The 17110-nt window shown below is 47.0% G+C and overlaps 1 protein-coding gene across 1 annotated transcript in view; it reads left to right on the top strand.

Annotated features, from left to right (window-relative positions):
- Positions 1-4223: 4223 nt before the first annotated feature.
- Positions 4224-17110, top strand: part of SAMD4B (sterile alpha motif domain containing 4B) — a 48289-nt gene continuing 35402 nt past the window's right edge. Inside the window, exon 1 of the mRNA XM_003802134.3 lies at positions 4224-4363. The gene's annotated coding sequence lies outside the window, so the exon portion shown is untranslated. The remainder of the gene's footprint in view (positions 4364-17110) is intronic.

The following is a 17110-nucleotide window of genomic DNA, read 5'->3' as shown; positions in this document are numbered from 1 at the left end:
CCTTAGGTGTATGTCGCTGGCGCCTTAGCCACTTGAGCCACAGGCGCCGAGCCGTTTCTTTCTATTTTTAGTAGAGATGGGGTCTTACTCTTGCTTAGGTTAGGATATTTCTTTCATCTTAAACACTAAAAATCCTATCTCCCTTCCAGCAATGCTCATTCATTTCCTTCCCTTTTCAGCAGAATTTCTCAAAAGAATCACCTACTCTTGCTGCTTCCAATTTCTCTTCCTAATTTTCTCAGAAACCCTCTCCAACCAGCCTTTTACCCCTGCCCTCTCTACTGACATGTCCTGGTTGGGGCCCCAATGGCCTCCATGATATTGGATCTAATGGTCAATTCTCAGTCCTCCTCAGCTGCATCTGGCACTTGCCATCACTCCCCACTCCCTGGAACATTTTCTTCACCTGGATTTTAGGACGTCTCACTTGCCTGGTTTTCTTACTACTCCTCTATGTGCACTTTCTCAGCCTCTCTTGTTGATTCTTCCTTTTAACACTGGAGCGTCCCACGGCTCAGTACTCCCCTTTTCTTTCCCATCTACTTTACACCCTCCCAGCTCTCATTCAGGCTTTCAAAGGGCATGCCCTAATTATTTGTTCAGACACAGACTTTTACATCCACATGCCAAATTGACATCTCCACCTGTATGTCTTAGAGTCATCCTCTTTCCTCTCACAATGTACATCAGAACTTAAGTCTGGATCTCAAAATATAACCACAACCTGGCTGGGTATGATCCTAGCACTTCAAGAGGCTAAGGCAGGAGGATCACTTGAGCTCAAACATTTGAGACAACCCTGAGCAAAAGCAAGACCCCCATCACTACATAAAAATAAAATAAAAAATTATCCCAGCATCATAGTGGGCACCTATAGTTTCAGCCACTTGGGAGGCTGAGGCAGGAGACTCACTCCAACCCAGAAGTTTGAGGTTGCTGTGAGCTACACTAATTCTGCTGCATTTTAGGTAGAGCAAATTTCCAAAATGTGTGTGTGTGTGTGTATATATATAACTAAAACCTTCCCACTTCTCCCTGCTTTACAGCCCATACCCTGGTCTTGCTCACCTTCAGCTGAACTATGACAGCAGCATCCACACTGTTTCCCTGATCCCACCCTGCCCGCCTAATAAAACCAAAGTCAGATGACATCTCTCCTCTCTCAAAACCCTGCCATGTGAGGCCGAGGCGGGTGGATTGTTGAGCTCAGGAGTTTGAGACCAGCCTGAGTAAGAGCAAGACCCTGTCTCTACTAAAAATAGAAAAACTAGCCTAGTGTTCTGGTGGGTGCCTGTAGTCGCAGCTACTTGTGAGGCTGAGGCAAGAGGATCACTTGAGCCCAAAAGTTTGAAGCTGCTATGAGCTATGATGCCATAGCACTCTACTGAGGGTGACAAAGTGAGACTCTGTCTCAACAACAACAAAAACAAAACCTTGCCCTGTGGCCCAAATCCTTTGGTTAAAAGCCAGGGTTCTTACAATGACCTTTAAATTGTCTGCCACTACCCCTATCCTATTACCTCTTGGTCCTCATCCTCCACAACCCTGCTTTTTACTCACTCCATTCCAGCCATGCTAGCCTCTTTATGGTTCTATGAAAGATCCTACCACAGGGCCTTTGCACTTGCTGTTACCTCTTTCTGGAGCCCTCCTTCCCTCATAGTTCACTCCTTCATTCTTTTCTGTTTAAATCTCACCTGATGAAAAGAGGCCTTTCCTCATCCAAAATAATTCTGACCCCATTACTCTTATTTTTCTCCATAGTACTTATCAAGTTACATTATATTTCCTGACTTATTGTTTGTGTTTCCCAACTAGAATGTTTTATGAAGTCAAGGATTTTTATCTGTCTTGTACATTGTTTTATTTCTAGCACCTTCAGCAGAGCCTGGCACATATTACATACTCAAGAAATATTGTTGAACAAATAAATGAACCAAGATCTGTTGACCACTCTATAGTGGAAACACTGTTGCTTAAATGCAAGGTAGTGGATGCGGTTTGCGATATCCCCCATCCTGGATTGAGATGGTCTTTCTTCAGAGTATATGTGATACCACCTTTTCCTGGTTTGCTCTTCTCTCTCAGGCTGCCCCTTCTCAGTCTTCATTGAGAGTGTCAATTCCTTTGCTCAAATCCTAAGTGTCCCTGTTTCTTGGGGTTCTTTCCAGTTCTTGTCACCATTCATCCTTCATACACTCCCCAGGGTAGGTCACCAACTCTCATACCCTCCCCAGGCTAAGGCACTAACTCCCACAGCCTCAATTACCATTTTTGATGATCCTCGAATCTTCGTCTCCAGCCCCAGTTTCTCTCTTTAGGTCCAGACTCTGGGGTTTGTGCAGCCTTCTGGAACTCACTGCTGGGTATCCCACACTGGGCTCAGTATCTCCCCAACCTACTTCTCTGTTGGGACCAAATATCCCAGCCAGAAGCTCCCTCTCCTACTCTATGGCCAGTCTCAGGGCCTATTCTGTCCGTCTCCTGGGCGCCCTTCCCACCTGCCCACAGTCCCACCTTGATGCAAACCCTCCTCTTCCCCCTTCTCCCTCACCCCTGCGGTCTCCCTGGACTCTAAGTCCCCAGTTACATTCCCTCCAATCTGCTCACCTTAAGTAAAACAGAGACTTTCCAAAACCCCAGCCTCACTATGATCTTCCCAGGCTTGAAGCCCTTTCATGGCTCCCTAGTGCCCATAAGGCAAGTCCAAACTCCCTCAAGTAGCCAAACATCTGGGCTCTGCTCATTTCTCACCACTCCCCGTTTTGAACTCCACACTCCACTCTGACTGCAATTTTTTTGAGACAGAGGCACTCTGCACTTTTTTTTTTGAGAGAGAGACTTTTTTTTTGGTCACCCTTGGTAGAGTACCATGGCATCTTAGCTCACAGCAACCTCAAAATCTTGAGTTCAAGAGATCCTCTTGCCTCATCTTCCCAAGTAGCTGGGATTACAGGCACCCGCCACAAGGCCTGGCCGTGTTTTTAGAGACAGGGTCTCGCTCTTGCTCAGGCTGGTCTCAAACTCATGAGCTCAGGCAATCAAGCCACCTCAGCCTCCCAAGTGCTGGGATTACAGCTGTGAGCTACGGCACCCAGCCGCAATTTCTTTTTTAAGGCGAGGTCTCACTCTGTTACCTAGTTTAGAATGCAGTGGCCTCCTCATAGCTCAGTGAAACCTCAACCTTCCAGTCTCAAGTGATCCTCTTGCCCCAGCCTCCAGAGAGTATCTCAGACTACTGACTAATCTATCTTTCTATCTTCCTTCCTTACTTCTTTCTTTCCTTCTTTCCTTCTGACGGAAGTCTTGCTATGGTGCTCAGGCTGGTCTCCAACTTCTGGTCTCAAGCTATCCTCCATCCTTGGCCTCCCAAAGTGCTGGGATTACAGGGATAAGCCACCACTCCTGCCCCTGATTGCATTTATTTGAGTTCCAGTAATAAGCCTTGTCACCCAAGACCTTTCTGAATGCAGACTTCCCCTCTGATTCGTTCACCTTGATTCAGGACAGTTGGTAGAATGACTAAATTAAGACAAAAGTCGTAGCAACAACTCCCATTTATTGACGGCCTCCCTTGTACCAAGCGCTTTATATGCACTCTCTTTCAATCCTAAAGGGCTGGGTCTCGCTTCGCTCTTCCAATTTAAGACAGGAAGTAGCAGGCTCAGACTGCGGCGCGGTAAGAAAACTGAGACTCCAGAATCCTAAGTGCAGACTACCACGCTGAACGGCCAGGGCCAGAACTGGGCAAAGTCTTCGGTTGGGGCGGGTCAGAGGGTGGGGGAAAGGAGGCCTTGAACGCCAGAATAAGGAATTGTGACTTAGCTCTGGGTAGCTGAGATAGACGGGCGCAAGACTGCCCTCTGCGGGCCTGGAGGCCCAATCCCAGGCTCCGCCGGCCCGTTACCCTGGGCAACGCCGCGCGCGCCCCTCCCCTTCCCCACCCGTCGGCCGGGAGTCCGGGGCCTGGCCGACTGCCCGTCACCCCGACGTCGGACCAATCCCACCGAGGAGAGGACGGGCCTCTGGGGCCTCGTTCCACCCCCGTTGCGCCCCTCCTCACCAGGACCCCGCCTTTCCCGGCGCACACCTCCCGCCCTTCGGGCTGCCCTCGCCGCCCGTTGGCTGGCGCGCCGTTCGTCACCTGGCCGCAAGCTAATGCGGTCGCGCGGCTGCCCCTTCGGGGCGGAGCCAGGGGCGGTGACGCACGGCGCGGTGACGCAGCGCGACGGCGGCGGTGGCGGCTGCGGTGGTCGGTGCGGGAGGAGGGAGGGGAGCTCGCGGGCCAGAGAGGGGGCGACGGCGGCGGCAGTGGCCTGAGGAGGCCCGGGCAGCGGCGGCGGAGGAGGAGGAGGGCGAGGCGGTGAGTCTCGGGCCGGGCCGGGCTGGCGCGGGGCGGCGGCGGGTCGGGGCGCGCGGAGCTCCCCTCAGGGCGACCCAGGCCGCGCGGGCGGCCCCGCCCCCTCAGGGACCCCGAGCCGCAGGCGGCGGCGGGCGCGGAGCGCGGGCCTCGGGTGCCGGGCCCGCGACAGAATCCCCACGGCTTACCCCAAATCCACCTCCCGGGCCCCTTTAGAAGCTCCTTCCCATGTCGTCCTCACACCCTGCGATCGTCTAGGGGCCGGGCCGGGGACCTTCTCGTGACCCCCCACAGATCGTCCTCCGAGAGCCCCTGACGCTCTTCGGAGTCCCCTCGTACGCCCCCAAAGGCGTCCGCAGAGCCCGCCCCTCACCTTTCAACCGTCTTCTCGGGACACCTTCCTGCGTCCCAACAACCTTATTCTCAGACCCCCGCCCTTTGGCCCCATGTCCCTCATCCTTCTGTCTCCAAAAATACCTCTCGGAGGCCGCTCCTCGAATCTTCCAGCGGTGTATCTCTGTTCCTCCGGGAGACTCCCTCCCAAGCCCTCAAACCCCCTTCAAAGACTCCCCCAAATACTCTCCAGACCCTGTCCATTCCAGAAATCTCCCCCAGGGACCTGCTCCGAATATTCCAACAACCTCCAGACTTCTCCCTCACATAGCCTAAGAATTTTCCCTCCCACCTACCCTCATTCCAGAAATCTCCTTGGAGATTTTCCACTTATGTCCCCTGCATTTCAGACCCCCCCCCCCAAAATCCTTAAGAACATCCTGACATACCCTGATTCTCTTCCCTGAAGATCTTCTTCCCCTATTCCAAAAAAAGTCTTCCTCAGAGATGCTCTGAAATGCCCCCAGGTCCCCAGACTGACCTGGAAGACCCCACCCTGCCGTTTTGCAGCCACCTCCCATGCACTCTCCTCCACGATGCCAAAAATCTCCAGACACTTCCTGGCTCCCAAATCTCAAACCTCCCCCCTAAAGATCACCCTCAGGTCCCCTAATAGTGTTCATGAGACCTTCTCCCCCACCTCCACTTATTCTAAAAGTCTTCTCCAGATTTTTGTTGCTTGAACTCTCCTGCTTTATTAAGAGACTTTTCTAGAGATTTTCCTCCCTGAACTTAACCCTCACAAGTCTCCCAAATCCTCTAGAACCCCCTGTGGAAGACCCATGCACTCCCTTGGTTTTCTTTCAGAATAACTCTCTGAGGTATTGCTCTTAAGAGAGGCCTAGAATTATTTCTGGAAAACCTCCTATTGATACTTCAAGTCTTTCTCAGAAGACCCACCTTTTCCATATTCTTTTGGAGACTTTACTTACTTTACTTTGGAGAAATCCTTATCTGAGATCTCTGAAGAGTTTTTCCCTCTGTCATCCCACAGCAATACACCTAAGACCTCTCTCGGAAGACCACACCTTCCCCAGACACCTTTTAGAAATTTTTCTCCAAAATTATCCTGCATCAGCAACTCACTCCAGTCCTTCCTCAGACTTCCTCAGATTTCCCCTCTTATACTCTTAAGGAACCTTATTCAGGACCCTATAAGATTTACTTTTTTTAGAATCCTTATTTGCTCCCTCTCATTTCCACCCTTCTCTTTCCTCTGAAATCAACTCTGAGACCCCTGTGAATCTGAGCCTTCTTCTCCCATTATTCCTTGAGAGAACCCCCAACATCTTTCAGACGCTTGCCGCCTGAGCAGCTATGTATCCTTTTAAAGATCTTTGAGAGACCCTATCCTCTTCGAAATCCCAGTCAGTGCTCAGACACCTTTCTCTCAGACCATTTTTCTTAGGCCCCATTCTCACAGACTCCTCTTTCCTTCAGAGATTGAGAGACCCTTAACAGTCTCCTCAGGGACTTCCTTGAGGACTTTCCCCATTTCCCTTCCTTTTCCCCTTAAAGGGCCTCCTCACTAAAGAATCCCTTAGCAGTGGGTCTCAAAGTGTGGTTCTTGGACCAGCAGCAGCAGCAGCATTGCTAAAAACGCAGATTCTTGGATCCCACCCAGATCTAGTGAATGAGAAAACCTAGGAGTAGGGTCCAGCAATCTGAGGATTCCCTTTGCCCACAGAAAGCCCACAAACCACCCTAAAACATACCTTAGGGTATGCCTCTGCCTTATTGCTCACCTTCATTTTCCTGGGAATCCTCTTTTCAAAGTACTTATCCTTCAGAAAGTCTCCTTACCCTCCTTGAAAGGATCTTGGCTTCTCCACATAGTTGCTCTACCCTTCTGAGTAGTTACTTCAGAGTCTACCTTTGGGTGATTCCCTTTCACATCTTAGTGCTTTCTCCTTTTGGCTATTCCTCTAGCCTACCTCCCAGGCTTTAAATTGTTACTCTTTGAACATACACATCCATCTCCTCTCCTCTGCCCCTCTCCACATAGGCATCCTCCTCTTGAGGCACCCTCAGGTCTTTTTCATCCTGTGTCTTACTGCCAAGAGCCCTCCTTTGTACTTCTTAGAGCACAACTCATCTTCTCCCTTGTAGTTTTCTATGTACTTACCCACTCACCCTCACTGGACTGGGAGCTCAGGAAGTACAGGGATGTGACTTGTTCCTTTCTAAATCCCAGAAGGGGAGATCTGTACTCTGTAAATTATTAGGAATCATTGGGAGAATAGCTCTCTCTTCTGCTTTTGGCCAAAAATCTCCAAGTTTCTCACATCTCACTCCCCATTTGGGCACTTTCCCTGCCCCCTCCCCTCACCTCCTTTTCTTCCATATGCACCTCCCCCCCAATCTATTATCTATGTGACTTGATTTGGGGCTATCTTTTTTTTTTTTTGTAGAGACAGAGTCTCACTTTATCACCCTTGGTGGTAGAGTGCCATGGTGTCACACAGCTCACAGCAACCTCCAGCTCTTGGGCTTAGGCAATTCTCTTGCCTCAGCCTCCCAAGTAGCTGGGACTACAGATGCCCACCACAATGCCTGGCTATTTTTTTGTTGCAGTTTGGCCGGGGCTGGGTTTGACCTACCACCCTTGGTATATGAGGCCGGCACCCTACCCACTAAGCCACAGGCACCACCCTGTGCTATCTCTTGATTCTGAGCCACCCCAAGTACTACTCCTGGTGACCTGCTTCCCTTCACTGGTTGGCCTCTCACTCCCCCTCACCCTATAAGTCTGGCTCTTAACTTCCACAGGCTCTTAATTTCTTCAAGGGATTCTGTTTCTCTCCAGGACCCAGAAGAAGAAACAGAGACCCCAGGTTAAACACTGGGGCGTGCCTTCAGGAAGCTCACAGTACAGTAGAGGGCATGGGCAGGTACACGGCGCAAAACATTTGGTACAGATTATATGCTGCAGAAATTCAGCAGTGAGAGGGAGCCCTTTATTTAAAAAGACTTCACAGAAAAGGTACTGGGGTTGGATAGTGTTCCACAGGAGTTAGGACATTGATGAGGTGCCACCCAGGCATAGGAAACAGCTTAATCAATGGGTCAAAGACTAGAAAAACTCATTTCTTACTGTGATTCACCTAAAGGACAGAGATGAAAGAAGACAGCTCTCCTCCATTTGCCAGCTGCACTTTAGTGACCCACAGAATAATAATATTAACATCGACTGCTGTTTATTGAGTCCATGCTAACTGCCAGGCATTGTTTAAGTGCTTTACCTGTATTTATAGGAACCCCTGTGAGGTTCCTATGGACCAACTGCTGGTCCAGGAACCACACTTTGAGACCCACTGCTATGGGGGAAGGGGTTCTTTAGTGAGGAGACCCTTTAAGGGGGAAAAGAAGGGAAATGGGAAAAGTCCTTAAGAAGTCCCTGAGGAGAGTGTTAAGGGTCTCTCAATCTCTGAAGGAAAGAGGAGTCTGTGAGAATGGGGCCTAAGAAAAATGGTCTGAGAGAAAGGTGTCTGAGCACTGACTGGGATTTCAAGGCGATGGGGTCTCTCAAGGATCTTTAAAAGGAGACATAGCTGCTTAGGCAACAGGAGTCTGAAAGATGTTGGGGGGCCTCTCAAGGGATAATGGGGGAAGAAGGCTCAGATTCACAGGGGTCTCAGAGTTGATTTCAGAGGAAAGAAAGGTGGAAATGAAAGGGAGCAAATAAGGATTCTACAAAGGGTAAATCTGTGAGGTAGTGAAATTGAGGACAGGTAGTACTTGTGTGGGCCCTGTCTGTTCCAAGAAGGTAGTGCTTGGGTGAGAGAGTTAGACTTTATATTTGGATAGGATTGGCTGCAGTGGGGCATTATACTGTAGTGGTTAGGTATGCAGACTCTGGGCTAGACAGCATTTGCATCCCATATTGTCACTTCAGTCTTGTGACCTAGACAGTTTCCTTAGCTTCTCTGGTCCTTAGTTTTCACAGCTAAAAAATGAAGGTAATAATATTCTATTTCATAGAATTATTATGAGGATAAAATTAGTATATGTGAAGTTCTTAGAACAATGATTTACACATAAGTGCTCATTGTTTGCAAAAAAAAAATAGTTCATCTTAGGACTAAAAAACTAAGTGGCTGGGTATGGTGATTCATGCCAGTAGTCTCAGCACTTGGGAGGCCAGATGGGAGGATCATTTGAGCCCAGCTTGGGCAACATAGTTGAATTTAGGCAACATACAAGAACTTAGACTAATCTGAAATTAGTCTAAGATGTGGTGGCACCTGCCTGTAATCCCAGCTACTTGGGAGGCTAAGGCAAGAGGATCACTTGAGGCAAGGAGTTTGAGGCTGCAGTAAGCTATGATGATGCCACTGCACTGTACCCTAGGCAACAGAGATACTGTCTCAAAAAAACAAAAAACATACATAATGGAACCTTAGCTCAAAGTGGTTTAGTCAAAAAGGGGGATTAATTGACTCATGTTGCTGACAAGTCCAGAGGTAGCATGGCTTCAGACCTAGCTGCATCCAGGAATTCAGATGGTATTCTCAGTCATCTCTCCTCTCCTCTTTCCTGTTTCTCCTCTGTTAACTTGATCCTCAATAGGCTCCACTTTGTGGTGACAAAGATGGCCCAAAGACGGCCCTCAGCAACCCCAGGTTTAAGTTCTACCTCCTTAGCACCCTCAATGGAAAGAGAACTGCTTTTCCTGAGAGTTCCAGTTTGAAAACAGTTTCTTTACTGAATAAGTGTGAGATGATGACAGAAGATCCTTAGAGACATATTTTGGGTCCTTTGCCCTGGATCCCATCTCTCACTTGCTGAGCCCAGTAGGACTGGTGATTCCATCTGATGTCTTTTCCAGTGTCAATGGTAATCTCTCTCCCTTCTATCCCCTAAACCCAGTCATTCTCCATGCAGTGATTGTTTGGATCCAGATTGTGGTTAGTCTGAGCCAACCAGGTTTTCCTTTGGGATTTCACTGAGAGAGACAGAAATGAGGTGATCAGTCTGGCTTAGTGGTGGCCTCAAGGCAGTAGAATCCAGGATTGCTGGTGTTCAGTGCACACCTCAGCTTTGGGTCAGAACTTTGGAGGAGAAGTAAGTAGGAGTGCTGTGAGTGCAGTTTTGTTTCATTTGTTTTAGTGTAAACGCATTGACTAGAATCTGGTTGAGGACAAGTTACAGAACAGCAGTTTTATTAAGTTACACAAGTCTCAAATATTTCTAGCCTGGGCTCCTTCATTAAACAATTAAACAGGAGGCCCTGTTCTAGAGTTAGAACAGTGAATAAAATAGTCAAGATTCTGAAACTCATGGGCCTTATATTCTGATGGGGAAAAGATATACAAACAGCAAGTAAAGAAATCAAAATGTGACACATGCTGTGAAGGAAATAAAACTGTAAAAGAGAGGGTGGTAGAAGCCACTATAGACAAGGTGGTCAGAAATGGCCTCTTTGGGAAGGTAACAAATGACCCTGATAACTAGAAAGATGAGAAGGCGCTAATTGTGGGAAGATCTAGAAATGGGACATTCTAATCTAAGCATTTGTCCCATGCAGAGAAAGGACTACTGAAAGGTGGGGACATTTATCACAGATAATTATGGAGGGCCTGCTCTGTGCCAGGTGCTGTGGTAGGAACTGGAGATGTAGCAGTGAATAATAAAGCCACAGTCTTCCTTTCCCTCATGGATCTTGCAGTCTAGGCATTTTTGGAAGAGCCTTTGAAGAAACACTTATTAATGGTAATATCAGAGTCCTTCCCGCTGCAGAGATAGAGCACAAATGAAGCCAGATCTGACTAATGTAAAGGTTCTAGCCATGTGATGATCTGGGGAAAAGAGCATTTCAGGTAGCAGGATTAGCAGGAACAAAAGCTTCCAGTTGTATTCAAGGAACAGCAGGAAGACAGTGTGACTAGAACATAAGTGAGGAAGAGCGTTAAGGGGCTGGAAAGATTGACAAAAGTCAAATCACTTGGGTCCTGTTGACCTTGGTAAAGAGTTTACATTTTCATTAAAGGGAATGGGAAGCTATTAGGATTTTTGGGGTGGTGCCTTTTGCTCAGTGGGTAGGGCACCAGGCCCATATACCGAGGGTGGCAGGTTCAAACCCTGCTCTGGCCAAACTACAACAAAAAATAGCTGGGCATTGTGGTGGGCACCTGTAGTCCCAGCTACTTGGGAGTCTGAGGCAAGAGAATCACCTAAGCCCAAGAGTTTGCTGTGAGGTTGCTGTGAGCTGTGACATCACAGCACTCTACTGAGGGCGATGAAATAAAACTCTATCTCCAAAAAAAAAAAAAGAAGGATTTTTTTTTTTTTTTTGGGAGACAGAGCCTCAAGCTGTGCCCCTGAGTAGAGTGCCATGGCTTCACAGCTCATAGCAACCTCCAACTCCTGGGCTCAAGCAAGTCTCTTGCCTCAGCCTCCCGAGTAACTGGGACCACAGGCACACACCACAACGCCCAGCTATTTTTTGGTTGCAGCCATCTGGTGGGCCCGGGCTGGATTTGAACCCGCCACCTTAGGTGTATGTGGCGGCGCCTTAGTCACTTGAGCCACAGGCGCCGAGCCAAGAAGGATTTTTTAAAGCTAGATGGTGATTCGATCTGATTTTTTTTTCTTTTTTAAGAAAGTTCACTTTGGTTTCTACAAGAAAAAGGGGCAAGTATGGAAGCAGGAAGGTGAGTTAAAAGACAATCCATTTGTCTAGATGAGACGGGATGTTAACATGAATATAGTAATGGTAGTAAAGATGGAGAAAGCAGACGTATTTTAGGTAAAGAGAAAATAACTTGATGGGATTAGAGAAAGAGAAGAATCTAAGATGATGACAGTAGCAAAGTCGTTTATGGCTCACTACTCTTTAAGAGCAAGTACCATTTTACAGATGAGAAAACAAGCACAGCAAGGTGAAATCACTTGCCAAAAATTACACACGTAGTAAGTGATAGGGTTCTATTTCCAACCTGGCAGTCTGGTTCTAGAGACGCTGGGTTGTGGGACAGATAAAAGTGCAGATTAGCTGATACTTAGAAAAATAAATACCTCCTCCATTCTAGAACCTGGCAAAAATTAAAACAACAGAAAAAGTAAAATAAGAAAAAAAGAAATATCAAGACCTGATAACTGGGTCTTGAGGAAGAGGAAGGAACCAAAGATAATAAAATAAATTCTGAGCTCTTGGCTCAGTGCATGTAAGCATAGTAGTTACGGCACCAGCCACATGGGGCTGGTGGGTTTGAACCCAGCCTGGGCCAGCTAAATAACAATGACAACTGTAACAACAACAACAAATAGTTGGGCATTGTGGCAGGCGCTTGTAGTCCCAGCTGCTTGGGAGGCTGAGGCAAGAGAATCGCTTAAGCCCAAGAGTTTGAGGTTGCTGTGAGCTGTGATACCACAGCACTCTACCAAGGGTGACACAGTGAGACTCTGTCTCAAAAAAAAAATTCTGAGTTCTTCACAGGGAGGTGATATTTACAGGATGGGATTACATTCTAAATTAGAGAATACAAATGTAGAGGAAGGAAAGGGAGCAGAGAGTAGACTTTTAGAGGGGAGAGGTCAACGCATTTAGAAGTAGAACGAGCACTAGCTTCTCTATCCCAGGGTTTCCCAGAGCTCCCCCTGCCATGCTTATCTTCCAAGAGCTGGCTTTTCACCTCTCACTCCCTTCCCCAGGATTATGCATAGAAAAGACTCATTCTCTGCTGAGGCAGTATTATACATATTTTGTGTACTTATTTCAAAAGTTTCTGGAAATAAATTGGGTCTTAGAGAAGTTGTGCTCCATTGGTTTCTGATATTCTCTTATTCTCAGGTTAAGATAACAAGTCAACCACAGGTAAGTAGCCTGTTGTCTTGTTTATGAAGTATGAGTTCCTCAAAGGCCAAGGTGGCTGCTGTAGAAAAACTAGGAATAGCTGGGGAGTCTAATAAGATTCCCTTATTTTTCTGGAGATGGTGGCCTTAAAGGGTGTGCCTTTAGGCCCAACTTTCTAGGCAGTGGAAGGGAACTCAAAAGAGGCTGCAGCATTGTTTTTTGTTTTGTTTTGTTTTGTTTTAAAGAGAGATTTTATTTAGGAAGTACAAAGAGAAACTTTAGAGCACTTCCAAACAGAGTTGGAAGTGGGTCCCTCTCCTGAAAGAGAAAAGGTGGGAGAGACCAAGGCTACAGCATTGTTAAAGGAAGCAAGGGCTCTGAAGCCAGACTGCCTGGCCATGAATATCCGAGTTTAGCTGTGTATGCAGTCTTGGGCAAGTGACTAACCTTCTAAGGCACCTTCTCTGTGCCTTAGTTTCTCCATCTGTAAAATGACAATAATGTAATATTCATATATATGTAATGTATTTATATTATGTACATTTTTAAAATACAGTTTTTAGCATCAAATGAGCTTATCTATGGAAAGCTATTACACAGGCTGGCACATGACATATGAGAGAGAGCGCATATGCTAAGTATTTTTATATACATTGTTTCATTTAATTCTTATAATAAGCTTCACTGAGGAAGAAACTGAGTTACTTGCCAAGGTCAATACAGCAAATATGTATCAGCAGGAGCCCCAGGATTTGCCAGATCTGACTGAAACCACTGCACTCCTTCTGAAAGAGGAGAGCTGGCCTTAAGGGGCTCAACCTGTTGTATGGGCCCCTTCTCCCACTTGGGGCCAAAGAAGAATCCCAGAAAGCAGTTTACCCTGGAAACTCTTAGCCATTTTATCCTATTGGCTCTTTCTTCCACCTCTGAGCTTGGTAGGTAGAAGCCAGAGAAGAATCCCAGAAAGAAATTTACCCTGGAAACTCTTAGCCATTTTATTCTGTTGGCTCTGTCTTCCACCTCTGAGTTTGGTAGGTACTTCCCAAGATTACCTGGCCCCCTTCAAATGTAGCAGCAATATTTCTGGGCTCTTTCCTTAAAGGCAGGGTGTCATTTTTGGTCACATGAAGATACAGAGACCAGAGTGGTGATGAATTTTATTTTGCATGGGAGCAGTTAAAGATCTTTCAGGATTTTTTTTTTTTTTTTTTTTTTTGAGACAGAGCCTCAAGCTGTTCCCCTGGGTAGTGTGCCATGGCATCACAGCTCACAGCAACGTCCAACTCCTGGGCTCAAGCAAGTCTTCTGCCTCAGCCTCCCAAGTAGCTGGGACCACAGGCGCCTGCCACAACGCCTGGCTATTTTTTTGGTTGCAGCCATCACTGTTTGGCGGGCCCAGGCTGGATTCCAACCCGCCACCTTAGGTGTATGTGGCTGGTACCTTAGCCACTTGAGCCACAGGTGCTAAGCTGGATCTTTCAGTTTTAACTGACACCTAACTCAGACTGACCTGAGCCAAAAAGGAATTTATTGGTGTATGTAACTGAAAAGTCTGAACCAGGAGAGAGGCTTCAGGCTACCTAGATCCAGGTCTTAAAATGGTGTGAGGTCTTCCTCCTCCCTTCCCCATCTCTTGACTCTACTTTCATCTGTGTTGGCTTTATTCTGAAGCAGGCTTCTCCCCTGAGGTAGAAGTTGAAACCAGTAATATCAGATGTATCTGAGCAACCCTAACTAAGAACTTATTTTCCTTTGTAGTTCCAGCAAAAGTTGGGGAGGACTTTCCCTATGTCTAGTTTCAGAGCCAAATGTTAATTCTCGAAGGGTGACCTAGGATGTTGACAGTAGACGATAGGGTGTATATTTAGCAGGCAGATCCACCAGAGTTCATCACAGTAAGATGCTACCACAATGAGATTTCTTGAACAGACAGTTCTGGTGCCTCATCCAGGTAGGTCTTACTCACTGTAGCCAAGTATCTGGGATAAGAAGGTAACTGGGTTCCTCTGGCCTTTTGATGGAAGAAGGCCATCCATTCCTCTCGAGTTGCTATCCAGAGCAAACACACAGCAACCTTTCCCATCCAGAAGGCAAAAAAACCCTTCTTTTAGGGATGATTTTTTTGTTTGTTTGTTTGCAGTTTTAGGCCGGGCCGGGTTTGAACCCACCACCTCTGGTATATGGGGCTGGTGCCCTTCTTAAGCCACAGGTGCCACCCCTAACAGTGAAATCTTAAAAGTGATTGTTTCCCTAAAGCCCCCAGCATTCACTAAAGCCTGACAGAACCATCCTCCATCACTATATCCTCTCCATCAATAATGTTCTGTGAACAGTAGAATGGCTTGAAAGTGTAAATCTGAGAGATCCAAGGGAGAGATAGAAGTGGACTTCTGGACTTTTTGTAGTTTGTATCCTCTGTTCTGAGGACCACAGCCACAGGTTTTGTTTGTTCTGTTTAGTAGTTCACTGTTGCTATTTTAATGTGAATTAGTTTCCCACATTTAAAAATAGGGAGATTTTATTTTAAAATCTAGATTTCCAGCTCCTCTTTTTTTAAAAAAAAAAATTCTAAGACCTAACAATACTGGCATCCACATTCCTACTTAGCAACAGTTGTTCGGAGTTGGATAATGCTTTCTCCCTTTAGACAGGGTGTGGACTTTCCAACTTAACATAGTCCTCACTAGCCTGCTTCACCTTTTAAAGCGTGGCCTCAAAAACATCATGTTTAATACTCCATTCTGTCCCAAAGTGTTCCTTCAAGTATTTGGCTTCGAGGAAGAAGCTGGATTAATATTTAGTCAATTACTTACTTGGGGTGTACAGTGCTATTGCTTAGGAAAAGTAGCAACCCAGTAAGGATTTATGGGAAAGAGTGTGCACAATTTTGGTGTCTTTGGTTGTCTTTTTGCTGCAAATGCTGTTGGCATACCAAACCTCCTGTCACAAATGTACCCTCTGAAATAGTAACATGTCCTTCTATCTTGTGAGTTGCCACCCAGTGAAGGAATCCCTCCCACTTCCAAGAGATGTTCATCCAGCCTCCACTTGACCACTTCCAGCAGTCAGGGAGCTTATTACCTCCTCACATGGCAGCCAGTTCCATTCTTGGACAGATAACATTATTTTAAAATTCTTCCTTATGTTGAGACAGCTGCTGCTTCTTTGGGACCAAAAGCCACGAAACACTGGAGCTGGGAAGGCACATTGATTTTTTTCAGGCACGTGAGCTACCACTCATCCACCCTGCACCCAGGGCAAATATTGATAACTAATCACAGCATTCTTTCTTACTGAGCCAAAAAATAAAATGCTGCCTTGATTTTTAATTTTTTATTTTTTTGAGATAAGATCTTGTTCTGTTGCCCAGGCTGGAGTGCATGGGTATCATCAGAGCTTACTGCAGCTTCAAACACCTGGGCTCAAGCAGTCCTGCCTCAGCCTCCCAGGTAGCAGGGATTTTAGGCATGCATCACTATCCCCAGCTAGTGTGTTTGCTTGTTTGTTTGTTTTGAGACAGAGTCTTAACTTTGTTGCCCTCAGTAGAGTACCAGGGCATCACAGCTCACAGCAACCTCAAACTCTAGGGCTTAAGCGATTCTCTTGCCTCAGCCTCCCAAGTAGGTGAGACTACAGGTGCCTGCCACAACACCCAGCTATTTTTAGAGACGGGGGTCTCACTCTGGCTCGTGCTGGTCTCAAACCTGTGAACTCAGGCACCCTACCCACCTTGGCCTCCCAGAGTGCTAGGATTATGGGCATGAGCCACCTCAACTGACTTTTTTTTTTTTTTTTGAGACTAGAGTCTTACACTGTTGCCCTGGGTAGAGTGCCATGGCATCATCATAGCTCATGGCAACCTCTAACTCTTGGGCTTAAGCAATCCTCTTGCCTCAGTTTTTTTTGTTATTAGTAGAGACAGCCTACTAGCTGTCTACTAATAAGGCTAGTCTCAAACTTGGGAGCTCAAGCAATCCACCCTCCTTGGCCACCCAGAGTGCTAGGATTATAGGCATGGGCTACCGTGCCTGGCCAATTTTCATAATTTTTTTTGTGGGGGCAGGTCTTGCTGTGTTGCCCTGGCTTAAGTTGAAGTGATCCTCCTATCTCAGCCTCCCAAGTAGTTAAGACTATGGTGTGCACCACCAGGCCTGGCCTTAAATATTTTTTTGATTAAATTTTTTTAAATAATGAAAATAGGCTGGGCTCAGTGGCTCCCAACCTGTAATCTTAGCACTCTGGGAGGCACAGGGGGGTGGATTGCCCTAGCTCAGGAGTTCAAGACCAGCCTGAGCAAGAGTGAGACCCTGTCTCTAAAAATAGCCAGGCATTGGCTCGGCGCCTGTGGCTCAAGTGGCTAAGGGGCCAGCGACATACACCTAAGGTGGCAGGTTCGAATCCAGCCCGGACCCGCCAAACAACAATGACAGCTGCAACCAAAAAATAGCCAGGTGTTTTGGTGGGTGCCTGCGGTCCCAGCTACTTGGGAGGCTGAGGCAGGAGACTCGCTTGAGCCCAGGAGTTGGAGGTTGCTGTGAGCTGTGAAGCCACAGCATTCTACC

The sequence above is a fragment of the Otolemur garnettii genome, unplaced genomic scaffold (assembly GCF_000181295.1).
Source record: "Otolemur garnettii isolate 467f Iridium unplaced genomic scaffold, OtoGar3 scaffold00233, whole genome shotgun sequence".
Classification (NCBI taxonomy): Eukaryota; Metazoa; Chordata; class Mammalia; order Primates; family Galagidae; genus Otolemur; species Otolemur garnettii.
Note: the sequence above shows the minus strand (reverse complement) of the source record. Positions and strands in the feature narration are given on the sequence as shown.